The following is a 6968-nucleotide window of genomic DNA, read 5'->3' on the forward strand; positions in this document are numbered from 1 at the left end:
TGTATTCATTCAGTACTTAATTCTCATATTTAACTTTCCGTTTTAAGTAAGCCAGCCTTTTCACTGTGAGGTTCAGGCGGAAAAGAGTTAGCTGACTAGAGTTCTCTTTGTCTCAATGAGATAGCCCAGAAAATTTACATCAACTCTAGAATCAAAGTATACAGGAAGATATGTAAGGTGGCTCAGGATTTTATTTGCCAGTGTGAGTCACGTGAGGAGATCTGCAGATGTTACTGCTGAAGAGGAGGGTGACAGCACAGCTGGGCATGCCCTCTTCAGCTGTCAGTAGACTTATAAATGCCTATTTTTTTTTTTACATTTTAAACTACTAACATTCTTTTTTTTTTTTTTCCGGAGCTGAGGACGGAACCCAGGGCCTTGCGCTTGCTAGGCAAGCGCTCTACCACTGAACTAAATCCCCAACCCCACTATTAACATTCTTGAGTTGAGTTATTAAGCTCATTTGGAAGTAAGATAGGTGGTGACCCAGAGAACAGAACCTAATCCTACAGCAGTTCTATTGGCTAACATGCTCTTAGAATTCAGGTTCCCCAAATCTCAATGCAATATATTGGTTAGGTGTGCCTTTACACATAAATTTTAGAAGAGAAATAACACACAATAAATATATGAGCAATTGTATAAAATTTGAATTGGTGGCTCTTTTTGAATTGGTTAAATATTTAATTTCTAGTGAAATGCAAACCAAGTACCAGCAAATTCCGTACAATAAAAGAAAATGAAGTTAAAGAGTACAAAAGGCTCTCAGAGCAAAGCAGCACACATCTGCCATGAGATGTGTGAATACACTGGTTAAAAAATACTCAGACTAATATGTTAAAGGTATATCTTAGAATATTCACGACAAATACGCAACATGGAACTGGAGACACCAATTTCTTCCCATTTTAATTTGGTTAAGAAGTGTGTGAGGGGTCTGGGGAGGCGGCCCAGATGTAGAGAGTAGTGGCCGCTCTTCCAGAGGACCTGTGATCAATTCCCAGCACCTCCATGGCTGCTCACAACTGTCTGTAACTCCAGTTCCTGGGGATCTGGTACTCCACACTGACACACAAGTAGGCAAAACACGAACACACATAAAACAAAAATAAAGTGATAAAGGATGTCTGTGAGAGACGGGGATACAGAAAACTCGACTAACATGCACAAGGCCCTATGTTTAACCCTAAGCACTGAAAAAATTAGTAATAATTTATATAGAATATAATATTTAATATATTTGGGGGAAATTCCTGGGGGTCAAAGCTCACATCTGTAATCCCAGACTGAGGAAGCATAACAAACAACGCATTATCAAAAGAAAGGGAGAACAGAAAAAATTCTGTGGTAGGTAGTTGCAGCAAACAAGGAACATCCCCTCTGTAGAAAATTCTGCCACATTAAATTTAGCCAGGAAAATAGAGAAAAAATAATAGAAACATCAGGCAGCAATATAATTACACATATTTACAAAGGCATGTGTAGATAGTGCAGGAATTGGTGGTTTAATTATTTTCTATACCCACAGAGAAAAAAATCTGTCTCTCTGTAGACCAAGCTGACCCCAAACTCAAGAGATCCACCTGCCTCTGCCTCCCAAGTGCTGGGATCGAAGGTGTGAGACACCACCACACCCAGGGAGACAAAAATTTAGATGTTAATAAAAATATACTCCTTAGAAGTAATGTCAAAATATTATGTTTATACATATCATCATTGTGGAGATATGAACAATTTAAACTGTATTTTAAGTTGCATTTCATATTGATTAATTTTCCTTGTAAGTTTTGAAGTAACAGCACAGCATCGGCATCTGTGATAAGTTATCAGGCTTCTGCTGTACCACATTTTTGTTCAACTTACCCTTAAAAGTCAAATCACAGCCTCTTCTGCATTTTGGGTTTTATTACCATTTTTGAGTTACTATTTTAATGACATTAAAATTTGTCAGATTACTCCAATTTCTAATTTACGTGATCATAGACATGTTTCTGTCAACCCCTATAAGTACAGTAATTGTAAAGCATTAGTCCCTAATCTCCAAAACATTTTTGAAATAGGAGACTCGTAAGTGACTTTTCTTAAGATTGCGTAAAAAATGAAGAAACAACCCTCTATTCAATATTATGTTTCTTCCATTCCTGGAAATGTCTATGAACTCATACTCAGCTGACACCTCAGAAATGCCAAAATTTCACTCTGGTTGCTATGCAATTTAAAATTCAAAAGGAATTCTGAATGGGTTTTTCATTGACCTGAAAAAGCAGCCCGATTTTTTTTCAGAGTCTAGAGAAAAATAAGAGTCTCTTTAGAAGAGCAAAAAAAAAAGAAAACCAACTGTGGTATTTTTCCATGAAATTTGTAAATGTGAAGCATGGAGAAAATAAGAAAAAAAATCAAAAAAAAAGGCAAAAGAATAAAAATAACATTTGTTGATGAACTATTGAATATCAGACATACAATGCAATTATATGTTTTAGTAATTATCCTGTGTTCCAGGTATTATAAATGATCTCAACTTTATGAAGGAAACATCCTCAGACAGGTAATATGACCTCTTCCTTAGCCTTACTTAAAAGAGATAGAATTGGCTCTGTAGTCCTAAAACAATACTCTAACTATACATTCTTGTTACTTCTTTCAAATAAACAATGGAAACCACTTTATTATATTTAGATAACTCTGCTTTGCTAGAGTTCTGCAACTAATATTTCATCTTTATTTTATTTTTATTTTATTGCATTGTTATTTATATCTAAAGAACAATGATGTTCAAATAATTTTACATCATTCCACTTAGATAAGTATTTTTAAAGTTTCCATTATTTTTATTTTGCTCAATTACACTGATAAAATGAATACATTTTGTGTCCAATGATGTATTCAAAGAAGCTGAGCTTTCAGACTGTGTTTTAAGTTGAAGAACTAAAACATGTAGCATGCATATCGTGTTTGAAATATAAGAAACACAAAGGTTTACCAGGTGAAACCTGATCATCTCTGACCAGTGTACTCTACTCCCTTTGGATCTGCAAGGTCTCTCTTTTCGCTCTACTCTATGCTAAAGGAGAGTAAACGAAGGGGGGGAAAAACTGTGAAACAGCCATCAAGGAAAAAAAAAATGAGAAATAGCCAGAAAGATACTGTCAATTGTGGCAATGCACCAGACCTATTCTCTCTAAAGAAAATGTTTAGATGAAACTCTTTCCATTATATTGTTCGATTGAATTCCGTGTATTAAATTATACCTTCTATTTTATTTAAGCCGATTTTCTTTCCTTGGTAGAACTGATCTGCTGGCCACCAATTCTTAGGAAACAACTAGAACTGACTGAGAACTGTCTGGTCAATCAAAAGACAACCCTTAGCTTTTTTCCAAACTTTTACTAATTATTCCTCTAAATTAGTAGCTTCTTATTTTAATGTTTACTTAATTCTTTGATAATTTATACAATGTATTTTGCTTATATATTCATCTTTGCACATCTTCCCCACCTTCCTTTCCTTTCCATTCCACTTCTCTCTCTCTCTCCTCTCTCTCTCTCTCTCTCTCTCTCTCTCTCTCACACACACACACACACACACACACACACACAGACATACACAGTTTGTGTTGGCCAACTACTCCTGGGTGTGGGACCTGCCCTGGAGTTTGGTCAACAGATGTCACACCATTAAAAAACTAATATTAATAACTGACATTTCCTCTCTCTGCAGCAATCCAATGCCAAGAGCCCCTTAGCTAGGAGTGGAACCTTATGTGCCCCTCCCCTCTCCCATGCTGGGGTTCTGTCTAGCAAAAGCTTGCTCTGGCCTTGTACAAGCTCTCAGAATTGCTAAGCTCATATGGGCATCTCTCCTGCTGTGCCTGGCCAACACTGTTTCCTTGAAGCCATCCACTACCTTTGGCTATTACAACCCTTTCACCACCTCATCCACAGTGATTCCTGAGCCTTGAGAGAAGGGCCGTGATATAAATGTCTCATGTAGGGCTGAGCACTCTGAAGTCTTTTATTCTCTTCTCATTGACCAATTGCAGTCTCTCTGTTAATTGCCATCTACAGCAAGAAGACACTTCTCCTCTGGTTTGGGGAGGGCACTTAGCTATGGCTATAGCAATAAGTCATTAAGGGTCATTTAAATGTTATGTCTTCCAATAGAACAATCATAGTGGTTTTCCCCTAGGTAGGACCTATGCCCTAACTGCCACAGGTTCTTGGTTCCGTTGGCAGTGTCAGATATGGGTTCCATCTCTTTAAGCCACAGATCAGTAGAAAGCGGTTGGGCACCCGTGCCTCCATTGCAGCAGTGTGTATAACTCTCTAGGCAGGTCATTAATGCAGCTTGCAAGCTTGACAGGTGGGTAAGATTGCTGGTTTCTTTTCGCTGGTAGCATGCGTAGGAATCTCAGCCCTGTGAAAGTCAGTCAGCACAAATGAAGCTTCTGGTTGAGTACCAGCTAGGTTTTCCCACGTTCTAGGACTTGAGTATGTGGTATGTTCAGCCATAGGTTCTGACTGCCAGGTTCCAGAGGGTAACCAAGAGCATTAGCAATAGCCTGTAATGTTTAGGGAACTTACAGGAGTCCAGTGGTCAAAAATTCAAAAAGAGCTAACCTACTTTGGAATAAGGCATTTCATTTGGTAGTGTATGGTGTCTAGCTAGGGTACTGTCCCCCCACCCCCAGCATAAGGTAACTCCATTAAACCCCACATAGCTACCATAGATTTCATATGGCTTTTTAAAAAGACCTTTAGTATTAGTTATCCCTTCCCACACTTCCTCTTCTGCCCTGCCCTGCCATCCCCTCTTTATTGTATCGTATTCTATGTCCCCTTCCTTGAAATATGTCCTCCCCCTCACTAGTTTCCTAACCTCTGTGGGTATTGCAAATGAAAAGTACTTGTTGAAAGTTTAAAAGCTATTATCCGTGTACGAGAGAAAACATTTGATGTTTGTTTTTTCTGAGCTACCATACTGGGGATAATTGTTTTCAGTTACATTCATTTGCCTAAAATTTTTGTTTTTCTTAATAGCTGAATGATAACCTATTGTATGAAAATGCCATGTTTCCCCCCCCCCACTGGCTACTGTTCAGTTGGTGGATATCTAAGCTGTGTTCGTGTCCTGGCTATTGTGACTAGATTAGATCGGAACAGGAATGAGCGAGCCCCTCCGTAGGAAGGTCTTTTGGGTATGAGAGTGGTGTGGCTGGCTTCTGCAGATCTATTTCTAGTTCTTTGAGAAACCCGCACACCGATTTCCAGAGTGGCCGCTGCAGTCACACTGTCTCCAGTACTCACAGAGTTGCTACATCCGGTCTCTGAAAAGAACATGTGCAAGGACTTGGTGACTAATATGTTAGTCAAAATGACCATGCACTGCATCATAGATCCATTTATAAATGTTTTAGTAGCCTGGAAACAGAGGGAACCAATTAAAAGGCTAATATGGAGCACGATGTCCAGTCTTGAATATATAAAGAGCTTCTTGGACGTCTCAGGGCACAGCTGTACCAGTGAGTTTACTAATTCTGGAATTCCCTCACTCTGCTGCTTATGTAAGATAAAACCTACATGACATCATTGAAACTCTTCTCCTTTCTCAGCTGTAACTCCTCTCTCTTAAGCTTGGGGAAATAGAGCTTGGAATAACCCTTTTCTTATGAAAAATGCTTTTGCTGGTATTTGTCCTTCTGCAGACAAAAAGGAAGTTTGCTTTCTTTGAGAGGTACGATGTAGGCTTCTGGCAACAGAGCAAGCAAGGAAAACCCATTCCGAGCTAAGTGTCCGAAAGTATTCAAAAAGACCTTTGCAAGTATTCAAAAAGAATCGTTTTAAAGCTATAAAGCTTCTTCAAAGCCTAACAAACAAAATTAAAAACTAAAAATTGTGTGAAGTTTTCAATGGCTAAAATGAAATGTATGTATTCCTCCTTGAATTCTTAGGTTAAGTGAAATACAAATTTACCCTGACTTCTCAATGCAACATGGTTTTAAAAAATTCAGTATATGGGAACAAAGGGTGATGAAAAGGCTATTATTGAGAGTTTATAAAACTGTGCGGTGTCTCACACCTGCACACCTAGCTGTATAGGGGGAGGCGAGAAGATCTGAAGTTCAGGGTCGTCTTTAGCTATGGTGAGTTTGAGGCCAGCCTAAGCTACAGGAGACCTCCTTTCAGTAAACAGACAAACAAATGATTTCACAGCTCAGACCCAAATAAGATTAATGACCTTTCTGTATTTGACCATTTGAATTTTAAGACCATTTCATTAGCAACTTAGCAAATGTTCTAGGGAACAGCATTGGAAAAGTCAAGAGAAAAACAATAAACTCAATGTTATTTTATATTTTTAAACTTTGTGTGTGTGTGTGTGTGTGTGTGTGTGTGTGTGTGTGTGTGTCAGAGGGAGAATGGGGAGGGGGACAACTTTGGGGAATCAGTTCTCTCCTTCCATCATGTGAGTTCTGAGGAGGAACTCGGGTTCCTGATGAGCCTTCTCAGTGACCCGCCTAATTTAATATTTTAAATCTACTGATTTAAGAGTTAGCATGTAGCCCGCTGTCTTACTAGCAAATTAAACATGAAAGTAGAAGTTCAAGCCACAATGAAGCATGATGAATAGAAATGCAAGTCTATGGGTAAACAGCAGTTCCTGCAGTCTTAGGGTATCTGGAGCTTTTCTCTCATCCTTTATAACTGGATTCTATGTATGCATTGACTTGATGTGGACTGCTACATAATTACACACTCTCAGTATATTCTCCTTATACTCACAAAGAACAATATAAGCAGTTGTACTCAAAACTGTCACATTTGGGGTAAGGAGTGCATGTGCTGATCTAGCACGGATTGGTGAAGCAATACACTTTACTGTGTAAATCACCATTTCTTCAACTGCTCAAAGGACCGTTCCTGACCACGCTTGTTGAAGGACACCCATTAACCTTTAGCTCCTCCCTGAGC

This window comes from Rattus rattus, chromosome 3, assembly GCF_011064425.1.
Source record: "Rattus rattus isolate New Zealand chromosome 3, Rrattus_CSIRO_v1, whole genome shotgun sequence".
Taxonomy (NCBI): domain Eukaryota; kingdom Metazoa; phylum Chordata; class Mammalia; order Rodentia; family Muridae; genus Rattus; species Rattus rattus.